Here is a 17,308-nt window from a genome sequence, read left to right as displayed (position 1 = left end):
GTCGACATCGTTGTGAGGGGAGGCGATATATTTCGCAAAAAGAAAATTGCGACGGGCGAGACGTATCGCGCCATTTCCCCGAGATAAACGCGCCGCGAGATGGCTGAAGTGCTTTAAGGAAAACAGATCGTCGCGTCTCTCCATTAGCTTCGAAGAGAGCTGCAAAAGCGCCCTGACAGCTAAGCGAGCATCCTATTGGACGAAGAACAGTAATTCGAGCATTTCGGGAGAATACGGGGCCGCTACAGTGTTTGCATACATTGTGCATTCTCGGTCTTGCTAACAGGGACTAACCCACGTTGCCGGAGTAACCTATTATTCTATGTGCCATCCGTGTCTCCAGGGCTGTTAAGACGACCTATTCCGCTCCTAACGCCCCGTCGTAGCTATCCCTCGTCAGACTGTCACCCACTCCAGTTGCGAATGTAGAGGACATAATTACGATTCACCCAAGCATCATAATCGAATGATATCGCAATACCTGCAGATGGAACGGTCAATGATCGTACCTCATGATATCCAGTCGACTAATGCTCTAATTGAATCGCAATCCATAATCAAACTATCGACGAGATACAAGAAAACGAGAGAAACGTTCATCCTGTGCGCTTCTTTCTCTCTTATTTGCTCTAACAAAATATATGTCATTCCATCTCTATAGACTTGGACGTCGGCTGTTTCAGAATTATGTTGGCCAAATTATTTAATCTCGCTTATGGAGAGCTCGCAAAAGTGAAAAATAAAGTGTTTTGATAAGTCCGCGGTAAATTATTTTCAAGGAATTCGGCTTTCTGCTTTATTAAACTTCAATTATTCGTTTTGATTTAATTACATTCATAATACTAATTTTGTAATTGTGATAAAGAATGTAAACGGTTTCTGTTTGTAAGGAGAGAGTTTTATTAAACTAGATAATTTATTGCTTAAGATAAAGTAATGATGATTAGGGAGGAGAGAAGATGATCAATTGAGATCATAGATATCGAATGCTTTTTCTTCTGAGTGAACAGAAATTGAACAATTCCATCATTTGTACGTGCAATTTAGTCTCGATAAATATAACATGATCGCGCAGGCGAGACGCCGATACTCGCGAGAATTCTCAATAGGGCCTGTCGGCGGTGAATTAGTTGCGTTTCTCGCGAGAAGAGAACGCGTCGCTACGACACGGTAAGTTTGAGAAGTAATCGAGCCGCGAGGCAGTCGAGCACGCTCAATTAGCTGCGGAAATCATTTCCGGCGGTAAGTCCAGCACGATAATCCCACGAAACGATTCCGCAGTTACCTCTCCCGGCCGACCCCGTTTCCCTCGCTGCCGAAGATTCCGCCGGCTAAGTTTAAAACAGGTACGTAGCTACGTACAGCGAAAGAGTATGCAAAGTCCAGAAGTCCTCTAATAGAGGACCGTCGAGCTCGCCGTTTGCTTCCTCTCCAATCTTGAGAGAGAGAGAACGGCAAAATAGAAGAATATATATATATATATATATATATATATATATATATATCGTTCCCAAGCATTATAAACGACTAACGATTACAATATTTATGCATCGTCCAAATATACTCTCGTTTCATTCTATTTCCTTCTCGATAGTATGTTTAAAAATAGCGGATATTTCCGCCAGCGATGTGAACGCCAGCGAGAGCAAAGCGGAAGATACTACGCGTGCGGCAGGATGCGCGCGAAAAAGGGCTCAAAAATATCGAGTTGCCGTATTGTCGCGAAACTACCGCAACTTTGAGCGGATTGGTTCGCCAAGAGGGGAATCTTACGGCATACTTTCGTGGGCGCATACTCAAAACGATGCCGTTTCCGTCGGTTGCTTCGAAAAAACTTAACCGGGAGACTATGAATGCGCGAGCTTATCGGCTCTGCGCTCTATCGCCGTAAGTAATGATCTCTCGCCAGGAAGCAGCGAATGAACGAAGAAACGAGAGAAAAAGAAGAGAATAAGTAAGAATTCTGTCGTTTACGTAGAAAATTCGGCGAGTTCCTCCGGAGACACTTCGGATGCATGTCAGTGTGAGAACATACGGAATAGTTCGAAGCGCCGGCGTTTGCAGGTATCGAGGGAGCGTACCATTCGCGTAATAATTAACGAGCCCATACTATGGCCATAACATCGCGAAACGAGAGCTGCACTTACGGCATCAACCGCCCATTAGATCCACGTGGGGCATTATTTTAGGCCTCGTACTTTCATCGATCCGGGGAAAACGGTTATGAGCGTTAATCCTCGATTACGTTCAAGATCTTCCTTGGCGATACTTGCTTCGCTTTTATCCGCAATTAGCGCCGGTTAATAATAACGTCGCACATACACTGGAGGAAATTATCCGATAAAAAATTAACGAATATTTTCGATCAAAATACCGATGAATTTTTATATCCTATCAAAATATCCGATTAAATTTATCGAATATTTCCGATTATAACGGCATTTCATCAGATAAACCGATCAAAAAATTATGAATCGATATTTCTCATTGAATGTTTTCTGATCGGATACGAAAGTTCATCGGTATTTTGATCGGAAGTATCCGTTTGTTAATTTCTTATCGAATAATTTCTCTCAGTGTACGCCTGCCGAACTGTCGTCTCTTTTTCGCGGAAAAGAACAATACATTCGCGCCTGAATTACGGAATAACGAGAAAAACCGCAACATGCGTAAGACGAAGGATATTATTAAGCAATCTCTTGTGACCGACCAATTTGCGAAAATGCGACGAGCATTGCCGCTGTGACAACGTGATTGCTTTGAAAACGCGGTAATTCCTCGCCGTCGCATGCTTAGCTTTGTCGCCGTTGACACTATTCGTCAAGCTAATGACGTACACTCGACGAATACGACAAAATTACGTTTGGAACTTAACGTAGCGAGGCATCGGCTTTGTGTTAACGAGCAGACTGGGGCAATTCCGCGCCAGTTTCGCGATAGACCAAGATGCAAGATATAATATCTTAGCGGCAAACAACGTCAGAGAACCGTAGCGAAAAAGTAAATATTAGCAAATAAATTTGCGCGCGTAATATAAGGTAAGTAACGTCATTAATCATACACACAGAGTGTCCCACTTTTCCGCCGCTTTCTTTTATGTACATATCCTTTGACTAATTTAGAATCGACTTTTCCTTAGTAAAAATTTAATTGGACAACACGCGCCTCCTCTCTCCTTGACTTTCCAACGTTCGACTTTGCGTGAGTTATCCGCGAATTAAAAGTCCCCGTTCAGAGTGGAATTCACTCGAAATGAAGCTGCCGAGTTCGTGTTTCTCGTGATAAAAAAGGGAGAAAAAAAGACAAATAAAGACAGAAAACTATCGATTTCGAACGAGTTGAAGAATTTATGGGTGAAGGTAGTCAAGAGATACCTGCATATTCCATTTTGCTTGAGTCGCTCGTATCGAGTCGAACTGAAAATTCAAGCCACATGTACTTTAATCGCGCGATACGTTACGGTTGAGCCGTGACCTAAGTGCAGCGGCGCGAAGCCATAGCCGATTAAATTATTCATCGCTTGTCGATTATCTCGGCGTGCCGCAATCATTAACGAAGCTAATCGCTAGAGTTTGATTTCCGGGGCGCCACGTAAATTATTATAGATTGATCGCTGCAAAGTGGCGGCGCGAACGTAGTTACTGAATGATCCAGAATCGTTGTAAATATTTAAAGGAGACCGCGCATCGATCGTCACGAACGCACCCTGCACATACACATACACACGTATGCTACGGAAAGAATCGATTACAGAGCGTATTTTCACCATTATCCGTGCCAGCACCGCCATGCAAAATCCATCATGCGAAAGTCACATGGTTTTCGTTGCTATTCACGAATTTTCATCATCCGCGTATTCATAATCCCTCAATCCTCTTTTTATGTAACGTGTGTGCGTCATGAGAGCAAATTGACGAATATACGCAGTCACACGTACGATCACATACACTGGATATTTTTCATTCCTATCAGAGCATGAATTTTTTTTATACAAACATTTTGGCGTTTATTTCAACACTCTGTATATTATACTATGCGGTAACTACAAGATGGAAATTACGAGATAGATTCGTAATTGTAATTGGACAAATAGTAAATCAGAGAGAATATATGTTAGTCAATTAAAAAAAGGGAAAGAAAGATAAGTGAACTTTCTCTTTGTTTGTTAAAAAGACTTCTAAAAATGAATAAAAGTCACGAAATCGATCCTAGTAAATATTTTAACAGCACGTTTTAGTTTTTAAAATATAAGTAGCATATATATAAAATGAAAGGATGGAAAATCAAACGCAGAATTTCAATCTATTCCTAAGCTGTGCAGATAAATAATAATTTTTACTATAACATTCTCTCTGTAATAACTAAAATTGTATCTAATGGACCTTGATGGTATACTGAGAACATGAAGATATATTCGAAGTAACTGAACGGATGTGAAGTCGCGGGTACAAGTTCTTAGCAATATGCGACGTACTACCAAGAACAGTCTGCGAGGATATTAATAAAGTGCGCTTAAGATTGTGTTGGGGAGAGGAGGAGAGGCATATCGGGTTGATTAAATCCCAACGGACCCACGTCGCTCGCGATAACGTTAAATCCGCGTTAGTCGAGTATTTCGGGCACAAACAGATATCACCGTTAAGGATATATCGAGAAACGTAGCTCCGATCCCGGAGAGCGTTATTACTCCCTTGATTCTCGGAGCAGTAAATTTCTCGAAGTATTCTTGGCAGTCGGCCTGACTCGGATTTAAGGGGCATAACCCCGTGGCCTGGATTTAGAACCATGATACCACCCACCCCCATCCGCAACCAATATCGCTCACACAACGACGGACAATCGGTGAAATGCAACCTTGTCGTAGGATCACATCGATCACAAGTTATTGCGCTGTCAACGAAGCTCCTCTTCCGAAGAGATCACCGTTTTTGGTTACTGCACAATGAATAATCCCGAGTGTTTCATATTCGCGCGCGTATGCGGTGCTTCTGGTTGCATGTAATTAATTGTTTAAATAACTGGGAATACATATACGGTATTTGAGAGAATATAAATATATATATATATATGGTAAATTTAATATCGATATCGTATGAAATAAATATTCACTATCAATTGTTGTCAAAACTGCTATGAGCGAATATATTTTGCAAGAATGGAAGATATTCACAACCTAAAGTGCTCCTAGACGGTTGAATTTCTCGAGTTTGTGCAAATTTGCTTTCAAACGAATCCCATTGTTTGGGAAGCGGAATTGACACACAGAACGATTTGGTTTAATTAACCAAATATATCTGGTGAAATATGAATAAACCAGAATCCCGATTAAAGTTACCAGAATTCTGTTTAAGTTGACAAAATTCTGATTAATCAAAGATCTTGTTAACTTGAACAGAGTTTTGATAACTTCTTAACCGGAATGGTTTGTTCATATTTCATCAGACATTTAATTAATCCAACCAAATTGTTTCTTTCTTTTCGTACAAATTTTCGGATATAACGACTTTCATTAATCGGACCTTATTTCTCCCTTTCTCGATAATGATATAAATTCTTATAGTTTCACGAGCAAACAGCATATTTGACGTAACGCGAGATTAAGCATATGCGTGCGCGCTTACACATACGCGACGTACGTTCTTTTATCGCGTTATCGCGAGTCGACATTCGCAGCTTGCGCGCGAAAACATACAACAGCGCGTATTGGGTTGGTTGCATACGTTTCTTCGACAGTCGATCGTATAAAGTTACCGGCGAGTTCGATGAAATACCACTTAAAGACGGGATTCGCTGCACGCGCCCCGATTGGACGTCGCTCCCCGCGCGAGATTTCGTTTTTACGACGATCATTTTTTACGATCCATCTTGGCGCCGTCGTTGTCCAGAACTCATCCGGGATGTAGTGTCGGTGCTCCGAGCCGTCGACGATCCTTTTTTCTCCCGAAGAACACTTCGTGCATCCTCGAAGCCAGGCGGAAGTGGTGTCCGAAGTTGCGGTAAACTACCGGAGCAACGCGGAAAGAATCGTCCGGGTAGACTAACGTCGGGAAATCCCAAGCGACAAAAATGTCATGCGAGCCAGAACGCAGAGAAAGAGAGAGAGAGACAACAGCCGCTAGGTTTAGAGGAGCGGAAGAACTCGAGCCGCCGTCGTCGTCGTCGTCGTTGTCGTCGTCGTTGCTGTACGACGTCGTCGGGGAAAGTTTAGATTGAAGTTTCTCCGCGAACGAAAAGTTAAGCACTGTCATTCGCATCGTAGCAATCTGCGGTAACAACGGCGGGGCGAACGTCGTTTCGCGGCCGTAATCCGCCATGTATATGTAGAGCGTGTACACACGGAGTCCATGTTTTATACCCTTAAGCGAGCCGTCGCCGCCTGCTCTATGCGGATTTACATTTTGTCAAGTGTTACGGTGCGGCGTGACGAGACAGCAAATGAGACGAGGATGAATTTTGTTGCGGGCAACGCTCATCGAACTTCGGCTCTTCCCAAATACTTGGCGCCCTTTCTATCACTTCGGGTGCGAGCAACGACTTTCCGGTACAATCCTCTTTTCGCGTATCTTCTTTTCTCTTTTAAGCCAAAAATTTTCGAAGCTTCTCAACGAATACGTGTAGTATTATCCTGAGAAGAATATGCCGCCTTTTACCCACCCTCCCTCTCCTGCCCCTGCGATATCACCTTACAAAGTCTATTCTTGTCGACGTAATTTTTTAACGAGGTCTCTTGACACTTGGAAATCGGTGACTTAATCGACTCCTCTCTTGACGTAGATTCGCCGCCTGTTCCAGACAATTCTACCTGATAATTTTACATGTCCTGAGGACACACGACTCCTGATACAGGCGAGATACGCTCCTCGAGCAAACGAGTCACGTAACGTACTATTCCGTTAATCGCCCGGCGATCGATATGTTTTCTTGCTGATCGAGGAGCGTCGGAGATCCCGCGTCACTTTTTGGCAAATTACGTGACCGGACTGGTGATCGTCCTTGAAATTGAAATCGATCACGCGATATTCGCGCATGTGTGGCTGGGGCTGTAAGCGGCTCACTGTGTCACGATTCGCGAATACTTCCACGTAATTGTCCTACCGCGAAAGCTGACAGCGCACAGTTCCGGCTATTATTCCTATATCTTCCAGTTCCACTGAAAGATGAAACGAAGCCGCGACGACGGCTTATACTCGGCCGTGGTATAGGCGTGTCAACTTTACCCGCATTGACCCGCGCCGCGTGTAATTATGTATGGACACTGCGACTTCTCGAAACGCGTGCCGGATTCAAGGAAGCGTATCGTCGTGTCACGAAGTACTGTCGAAAGTAGATGCACGTGGCTCAATTCGTGTAGAGCGTCTTAATCTTCGCGTGTTTCACAGTTGCTCGCCATTTACATCGCGAATCATTCGCAGCCGGAGGGAGCTGGAGATCGCACTCGCTGCGCGAAGGTGCGAAGTTCGTTAGAGCGAGAACCCTACTGCCGGTTTTAGCAAACCGCGGGTGATTAAAGAGGCCACATCGAAGTAATTTGTATGCATTGAGTTAAATAATTTATGCCAGTTATAATGGATTGCGCCGAAATGCTCTGCGCGAGAGATACGTCGCTTGATTACAGCGCGGCCGACGTATCTCATCATAGGGTTGAATATGTTGGAGCGAGACCCACTCAGGAAATGGTTAGAATGAAGTCTAACGTCTGCAGCGTTTAATTTAAAGTTTTACTCTGGCGTCCGTTATTATAACGCGATGACCAGACCTCGGCCGCAAGATATCCTGCCGGCGCTTCGCGATCGACTCCTGTGTTGCGCGAGATCAACGGCGAAATTGCTTCGAATCAATCTCGAAAATTGGGTCGAAAACAGCCGTGGCGCCGTACCGCACAGTCCGCATAAAATTCCCGAGCGCCGTTGCATATTTATATCCCGGGCCATTTAAATGCGAGGAAATGCGCGACGAGTGTCGACCTTTCCCGTCGAATAGTAACGCCGTGGCAGCGCAAGCATCGGGAGTGTTCCGCCTCCTTCGCGTACCGGCAGAAATCCGCGTAAAAAAGAAGAAAAAACGAAAGAAAGGAGAGGAAAAAGGAACACGCCGTGGAGAGAATGAGACGGAGGTGGAAAAGTCCTGCGAAAATTCAACGAACTTTCATGTGACGAGGTATGGAAAGAAGGAGATAGATAGATAGATAGACAGAGAGAGAGAGAGAGAGAGAGAGAGAGAGAGAAGCGGAGGGAGAAAGAAAGTCGAAAGCGATACGAACTTTCGAAGCGCTTCGCGAGCAAAGTGACGCTCGAGCAGGACGAGCGTCGAGTCGAGGGACGGAAACGTACTTGCCAGAGGGATGTCGGAGAGATTTTATTGCTCGTCTACATCGTTGCCGCGAGGAGAGACGTAATCGCCGCGCGCATAAATTTTAATAACAGCCCCGCGCGTTGCAATAAAATCGGATCGTGACGAATAAAAGGCGGTCACGCACGCGCCGTGCCGAGATTCAGTCGCGGATAAAAGATATGGTGGTACCGGGGCGAAGGAAGGTAAAAGGGCGGAAGATGTTATCCTTGAATTTGTGGCGCACGGCGCGCTTATTCCGGCAAACTCGTTAAGGGAGAACCTTCTCTCCCCTTTCTCTCTCTGTCTCTCTTTATCTCTCTCTCCCTCTCTCTCTCTCTCTCTCTCTCTCTCTCTCTCATTTTCTCTCAGAACTAACGATGCGTTAGTTCTCTCGCGAAGTAGGCAAACTCGTCGCGCCGTTTCGGCACACGTGGACGACAGGAGTCGGTCGAATCGCGAATGACGCGACGGCGGCCGACGTCGGAATTAGAACGCCCCGTTGTACCCCGAACGAGGCGTCTCGCCCTTCCGAAGAACAATTTCCAGGAGCACGGCGTTGTTACGTCACTGTGCACGAGGTAGTAAATAGCATTAGCAAGTCAACTAGCGCTTTGCTCCCCGGGCACTTACTTCTTGAGATTCGAGTTAATTTATACAAGTGGCGCGCTGCAATGCAGTTACACAGTTACGGGGGTTACAGTTAGTTTTAGTTTCAGTCCAACTGTTGTCGCGTCTCAGAGACCGAAGGAAAGAGGTGACGAGATAAAGGTCGGGGGACGCGCGGGGATGTAGGGACCGGAAGGGCACGAGACGCCGTGCGAGACGCCAGACGAGCGTCAAAGATAGACGCGCGACGCGACCCGTCGACGGGGCCCGAAGTGGCTAATTCCGCAGCGCGATAAATCGTCAAGCGCCAACGACTTTATCGCGCTTCTCGGCGTTAACGGCAGTTTCCCCCTCTCCCCAACCCCGGCCCCTTTCCCCTCTCCTTTTCATTTTACCTTTTTAGACCCGATCAAAATTTCCGCATTCTCGCAGCTACCGTCGAAGTAAGGTATCGCGGATATATATGAACGAGCTGTTATGATAGTGTCACGGTAAATCAGGCGTTTTTAGAGGCGCTGTCGTGACTCCGGCCCGGCCGCTCGTATGATGACAAGATACGCGATATATCGCGACAGTAGCGGATACATACGTATGAAACACATAAATTTCGGACAAAAGTAATATCTAAATCGGTTAGTGGAAACGCGCGATCCGATACGGCGAGATACATCCAGCCCGAATTTTATTTCATTTTTCAAATCCGATAGGATCAAAATGCTCTCACCCCTTCTTCTCCCGTCCCCCTAGCTCTCCGCTCCTCCCCCTCTCACTTACTCCGCAACCTCCCATCACACAGCGTCGTAAACATCGCGTCAGCGTTTCAATCAAATTGTCGCAATAGGAAAAAAAAAGTGAAGCCCGGTCGCCACTGACGCGGGGGAATCGGGAATCGGACATCGGAGTTATCGAGATATCCTAACGCGTTTATCTGTCGCACGCGGGATTGCGCGAGAAGGAAGCCAACCCTGAATTTAGGGTGCGATTGAAACCCTATAAACGAGCGGGGGATGTCCATTGTTATCAGACGGTGGGACTTCTGCAGAGTTCTACGGGGACGAAATAGCGCGGAAAACTCGAGAGTCACTTAAACCCTGGCCTTCCGATCGATTCTGCCTTTGTCAAGCTTTTCGACAATGACATTATTAATCGGCGGGTGGGGCACTATCGTCGCGGGAACGTTCTCGAGAACGACGGGGTTGTGGTCGCTTCGTGGGATTATTGTCGCGGATATCCTGAGCAAAATTGACGTTTTCCCAACTGCGCCGTGTGTTTTAATGCCGTCGTGGTAGTTGTTACCTGGTCAATAAATCACGGCGCGATACACGAGTACGTTTATCGCTCTTTGAACGTTCCCTTGCATATTTCCTAGTCCTGCCGTACAACACCCCACCGTATTTCTCCCCTTTTCTGCTTCTCCCTTATGCGCCTTCTTTCGTATCTTCAAATGGCGGAATGCTATTTGCAGGCAGACATTTGAATATTTTTCATAGCCCCAGATTTTCGTCGAGATTCTCGAAATAATTTAATACCCGCGCATTGCATCGCACGCGATCGGGATTATTACACGGGAAGGAAAAGCAAGTAGGAACAGCACGGATAACACAAGTCCAGCTGCACAAGATACGGGGGTCTTGCTTATAAAACTGTTATCAACTCTCGCGGTCATAGGAGCAACCGTTCATTCGGATCGCAACCGTGAGTCGGCATTAGTGCCCTCTAAAAAATAAAACGTCTTCATCCCGCAACCTTATATCGCAACCTATAACGAGCCGGGCGATTCGTGGCCAATCACGATATCACAATTACACCCCATATTCCCCTGAAAACTATTCTTAACTCTGATCCTTCCTTAAGCTAACTCGAAAAGAATGGTCCGTATATTTGATAAACGAGTAGTCAACATGTCAAATATATCCCTAACACAAGCTCGTAAACTCAATCTCGCGTATAATATATATCCGAGCCAAGCGCAAAGTTCGTATAAGAAATAATATATTGTAACGTGTAAATATTATATCTCTACGAAAGATCTTGACAAAATCCAAGAGATGATTTTCGTATGTGTATGAGTATGACTTACGCAAGTCGAGTGCGTAATCTCTCGGGTTATCATCAAAATTGTAGATCCGTTTGCGAGACTGGCAGGTAAAAGAGAGAGAGAGAGAGAGAGAGAGAGGAATGTTCTGCGTATATTTTATCATGAAATATATTACACATGTAATGCCAGGGGAGTAATGAAGGCAAGACAACCTTACGGTGGCTGGCTCCATATAAATGAGCAGGCTTTATCAGACGGAAGATCTCGGTCAGCGGAAGTTCAAATTTTGGACGTCCCGCTGATAACCTAATGAGTATTCGCGAGCGTGTTTGCGGATATGTAACGCCATCGCTCGTACTCTAACACACCGTGAAAACGGCCGGACAGGGATACGCGAACAACGCGCGCGCGCACATATACATACACCTCGGCGTTATTAATTAAAGATCCATTATAATTACGAGAATTATACAACAAATAATATATCGACGCATTATTAACTGCACAGATTTACACCCAATTGGTGGTGCACTCGTCGAATCGCGCATAGCACGCAACATGTTTTAATTATTTCGTTCGCCTACGACACATCACTAACGGTTTTCACCGGATGTGAATAATGCTGAAATTGTGTACCTAATTTATTATTATTAACGTAATGCATCGAATCGTCGAAATGATATCGCGGAGACAGCTACGATTTCGGGGGTTACTTGGGTTAATTAATGAACCAATTCATAAAACTTGCCGCGAAATGTGCGCACGGTGTTCGCTCTCTCGCTCATACTGTTTTCCCCGCGCAATAAAAGCGGCTCTCATTTTCCGCGAGAGAGATAACGCGGATGCAGAAAGGGCAAGTGAAATTGAAAGAGGCGGTGAACGCGCGAAGGAGGAATAAGAATTGGAACGGAAAAACCGGAAGAGGAAGGATAAAAAAAAGAACGAAAGAAAAAGGGAGTAACACCACGGAAGTCGAGTGGAGAGTAGCGCATGGAGGAGTGGAGGAAGCTGAGTACAAGCGTCAGCCAGCAGTTACCGTGAAAAGTAATTGGAGAACCTCCTGATGAAGTTTACGCTTGTAAAGTTGAGTGGCTTGCTCGCCTATTAGCGATCGGATTAGCTCGCGCGAAGACGAGAGTCGAGAGAAGGCCACCGGTGGGAAATTAATTTCTTATTCGCGGCACGACCTCGCGCATTGTCGCGACTTTAATAACGGTCGAATGCAGCGAAACGGGCAGAACGGTGAGAATGCGGGACTCCCGGACGATACATATACAGACCAATGTCCTCTCCGTCCTTGTATTTTTAAGGTGGAGGAGGGTTGGGGGAGACGGCGAAGGAGGATGATTACTGACAAAATACGTGTAACTATGCGGTATCGATCCCGACCCCATCCTGTGACCACGGAATCAAAGAGCACGAGAAGCGCGGGATAGAAAGTAGAAATACGATAGGGAATTCCTTTTCCGAAATTCATTATGCAAGCTCCGAAGAAAGTCAACCCGCGTGGAATGGTCGCCGAGTTTTATTCCTTCCGCGAGTTTGTTTAAAGTTCCAATTCGTTTCCCCGCACTGCATTCGCCCAAAGAAACGCGATTCTGAGTCGTCTAGGGAGCCGCGTGAGGGTCGCGGAGAGAGGAGAAGCCGCGCACGTATGTATTCATAGGAATATTTAAAGAGTTTTAGATTCGCGAACGTTTGAAAACGCGCGCTTTCACAGAATATCGCGAGGTCAAATTTCAATGAGTCTCTTTCTCGATGCGACGGATGATACTTTTTAGGGATTAATCCGCGAAATGGCGCATTTTCACGGACTAGCATCCTAGCGGGAAACACTTTCGCGGCTCGATGCAAACTACGCGGAGAACTGGATTTTAAATCACGACCGAGCCGTAATTCTAAAAGTACGCTGCCTTTACTCCCGCGGGCGGAGTGTGCGAGGAGACAGGAGAGGGTTGCGTATAAAACATACCGACAACGCAGGGGAGACTCGCTCGGAAAATATTTTCCGGGAATTCTCTCTCGATACTGGTTCGGTGCGGGCGCAACCGCGTATCTGTTCTTGCGTTTTTAAGAATTATCGCGTTCATATTTTATTTTTACGTGCGCGAGCGCCGACTGCACGAATCTCTTCTACACTCAAAACAGGCGTGATCTCTGCTCGAACGTAGAGACAGTGTCGTGGGTAGATACTATGGATATCGTATTTATCGTGACAGTTTGTGAATTTGTCCATGCGCCGAAATACCTTTAACATTTTTTTCACTAGTCTAAAATCTCGACTATGCATAATTCATCTACATATATATTATATTCGTGCATCATGATTATTCCGAAAAAGTAGTTATCATTATCATTATAGACATTATCTGGAAGTAGCTGTGACATTTGATAGTTCCCCATGCTATATAAGTTACTTTCCGAAAACAAGAGATCATATCAATGTGTGTGTGTGTGTGTGTTAGAAATTAAATTCGAGACAATTTCTCTTAATCGAGATTCATCTTGAGAAATATTTTTAATTACTCTTAACTTTCATAAAAATGCTTTCATGTAATAATCCTTTTGTTTTCGGAAAGTAACCTGTCTTATATAGCAAACTGTCTTATATAGTCAATGTTTACAGCTGCTGCTAGACAACGTTGTTACACGGAAAAAAACAGTTCTGTTGGTGCAACCGAATTTGTGGTTGCTCAGGGATCATACGAAAACTCGGCTATAGATACAGAAAAATTCCTTTAGGCTTCTGTATAGTCAATTGTTCTCAGTTGCCTCAAACGAACTCTTTCTGATACTCTTTCTGATACTCTTTCTGACACTCTTTCTGATAATCTTTCTGATACTTTTTCTGATACTCTTTCTGATACACTTTCTGATACTGATACTCTTTCTAACTTTTTCTGATACTGATACTCTTTCTGATACTCTTTCTGACACTCTTTCTGATACTTTTTCTGATACTGATACTCTTTCTGACACTCTTTCTGATATTGATACTCTTTCTGATACTCTTTCTGATACTGATACTAAAAAATCGTTGAATATTCAGATGAATATTTTCGGTTGCGACAACAGAAATATTAGTTTTCATAACAAAGATATTGTTTCTGATCACCTAATTTTCAGTTGGTTCCTAGTTGGTTGCACCAATTGAAATTTCTTTTGCGTGTATTTTTTTTGGAATAGTTGACAGTCATGATGCACGAATATGTAGATACATTGTGCGTGGTTGGGATTTTCAATTGATGCTAGTGGAAAAAATGTTAAATCTATTTCGGCGCAGTGTGTAACGTATCATATAAGTTGTCGAAAGGTAATGAAAAGTAGTAACAGTCATTGTTTAGTCAGACATGGATACGCGGTTACAATGCTGCTATGTGCTGTTGTGAGAAACGAGTTCAATGAAATAATCTTGACTGACAACTATTCCTGTACTTGGCGTTATTATAATTAACTGTGTAGCTGTATTATTAATATTACGATCCAAGATAAAAGTACGAATTCCTGGGTACATGCCCAACCCTGGTCGTTCGTTTCGATCTTTAAAACACAAATATTTAAACTTCTAACATTCAATGTATATAAATTGAATATACATACATTCTATACTAAAAGTTTAAATATTCGTATTTAAAGACCAAAACAATAAGAATTAGGTACGTATCGCGGCGGCAGCATTGGTACTTTTACTCCTTCAAATACTTATCTATTTCCAATAAAGATTCAAGTTCAGAATTGAAATTTCTTGAGTTGTATTTACGTAAAATCAATCGAAAACTGGAATTTAGTATGAATCATGTTTGTTTCCCTTAATAATTAATGACTGCGTATAAAAATTTGTCGTTCAAATTGTGACACTTTATCCGTGTAATTTAAATAGATAAATAAAATAGAGTACTTCTCAACATGTTCGTCCGATGATTACGAACTATAAATTACATACGTTGCGAACAATATCTCTCGTGAAGCTACGTTTTCTTTCGACGTCGTAAAGTGCATTTCGTAATTAATTCGGGAGATTAAACCCTCGCCATGTCTGCTAGGTATTGAATCCGGGTATTACGACTATTAACCCCGACTGAGAATAAGTTATGGTTGGCCTACGAGCCGTTATAGGACTTTCTGAACATGACGCTGAATCGGAAGCCGGTTACGCGTTGCGCGCGGTGTAGGTGGCCGATGTTATCAGGAATTATCACGCATTCGAAGTTGGCGAAGATTTACGCAGGATTTTTCGCGCCGCTCGGACGAAAAAGCGGAATAAATGGCGGCACGGTGACACGAGCTTTGTAACGTTTCGTAAAAATTACAATATCGCTCGCCTCTATTTACGATCAATTACAAGTTGCGTGTTCTTCCATGTTATTTTCCACGTTCGCATGCGGAACGAGATGCAGTCATAACAACAACCGCGAAAGGCATTGACAACGTCAAATGAAGTATTTGGTATTTCTGATATCGGTAAGCGTTAGTAATTAAGCTTTCATGTAACATATAAATCGGATCATACGTAAATTCGATATTGTAAAGTTTTTCCGCCGGATATATCACGTATCACATCGGAATTGAATATATAGAAAATGGATATTCAAAACGCGGATCGTGTGCATATTCCATAACGTTACTGCGTTTTAAGCGCATAATCATATCATAATGCGATACGAATAAATTTAAAAAACACCAATACAATACACAGAATGACTGACGATAAGTGGAAAAACGCTTGTGCACATATAGATTAAATCAAACAATGAACATAAAATTCCTCTGCCATTTCACAAACAACCGCATGGATTTTTGTGTTATTAATACAAGGAGATTATTGAGTAATCACACACGGTCGTTCGTCAATTTTCTTTAATTTATAACTAAAATTTTGCGTGATTGTTTGCAAAATGGTAAACAAATTTTATATTCAGTTATACATGTACACAAGCGTTCTGCTACACTGAGAAAAAAATGTTTGATATTTGCAATTATAATCATATATAGACAAATATATAAATATAAATTATAGAAAACTATTCTTTTTACTGAATTCTACTATAATGTTAACAACCTTGTATATCTCATTACTACCATTTTCGTGCTGGAATTATCAAAAAATATGTGCCCAAAAACAACTATAATACTAATTAGATCAATCATTTCTTTTTCTCTCAGTGCATCTATCATCAAACACCGTGCAACATCTTGCGATCGAGTCGCAAAAATAACCGCTATGAACATCTGCTTTTCTTCGCTGTTACACTCAAGGTTTTTTGCATTCAAATATATCTCCCGTTTCTTACATCGTCGGCGTAAAAATGAAAATATAGGCGGAAGCGACGAACGTTCCACAATGGCAAAAATGTGGGTGCCACCGGACGGCTTTTCGGAATACAAGCCGGCCGAAACTCAACAGTCTTTCATTATTTTGTATCCTTGCCGTGCGTAAGGGAGAAAAAGAGAAAGACGAGCGAACAGTGGGATGAGAGAGACGAAAAACAGGCGAGTGCAAAAGCGATTCCCTGAATTAGGGAAAACTGCGGGAGTCCGATTACCATCCTCCAATTTACTCTGTCCCCGTTTTACCACCCTCCACGGCCGCGCCGTACGTATAAACGCGTACCCGACGCGGACTCTGTACGATGTGATCGTACAGAGAGAGAAAGAGAAAGAGAGAGAGAGAGAGAGAGACACATGCGTCCCCACGTAACACGTCCACATTCAACGCCGTAATTGGAAGCTTAGCGGCCACAACGTGTGCGCCTCCGTAAGGCCCCGGTATACGTAATAATTTAATCCGGAGTTCGCGGGGCGAGCATGGAAGTGGCAAGGTAGACCAGCAGAGAAACAACCGGGCTATCCAGCTCAGCCAGAAGTGCTTACGCGAAATCCGACTTTTCATCAATTTCCCGACCCTTCACCGATGGTATTTCCAGCTCTCGGCGCGAGAGCCGACGATCTGTCGATTTGATGTCCGTTACCCTGTCACGAGAAATGCGGTCGACTCGCGCAGCTTCTCGCCGAGAGACCTCGCGTTTCCTGTGTTTGCGAGAAGACCCTTCTTATTCTGCACGTTTCGCGCAATACCCGTCGGAAGAAGTACACGCGACTCATGATCAAATTAGTTCGACCCTCTGTGTCAGGACGCGCTTCTCGTCGATAATTAAATCCATCATCGATAAACTCAAATATAACTCGTGATTTATCGCACGGCGTGTCTCAACGGCATCGAGAAGTTCGCACCCGAGTCGAAATTTTAGTCCTATTTTCGAACCTGAACTTTCTAACATCTGTATGTATATATATATATATATATATATATATATATATATATATATATATATA

The sequence above is a fragment of the Odontomachus brunneus genome, unplaced genomic scaffold, assembly GCF_010583005.1.
Source record: "Odontomachus brunneus isolate Ranch 3 - 2012 unplaced genomic scaffold, Obru_v1 Obru_scaffold_037, whole genome shotgun sequence".
In the NCBI taxonomy this organism is placed as follows: Eukaryota; Metazoa; Arthropoda; class Insecta; order Hymenoptera; family Formicidae; genus Odontomachus; species Odontomachus brunneus.
This window is presented reverse-complemented; position numbering follows the sequence as displayed.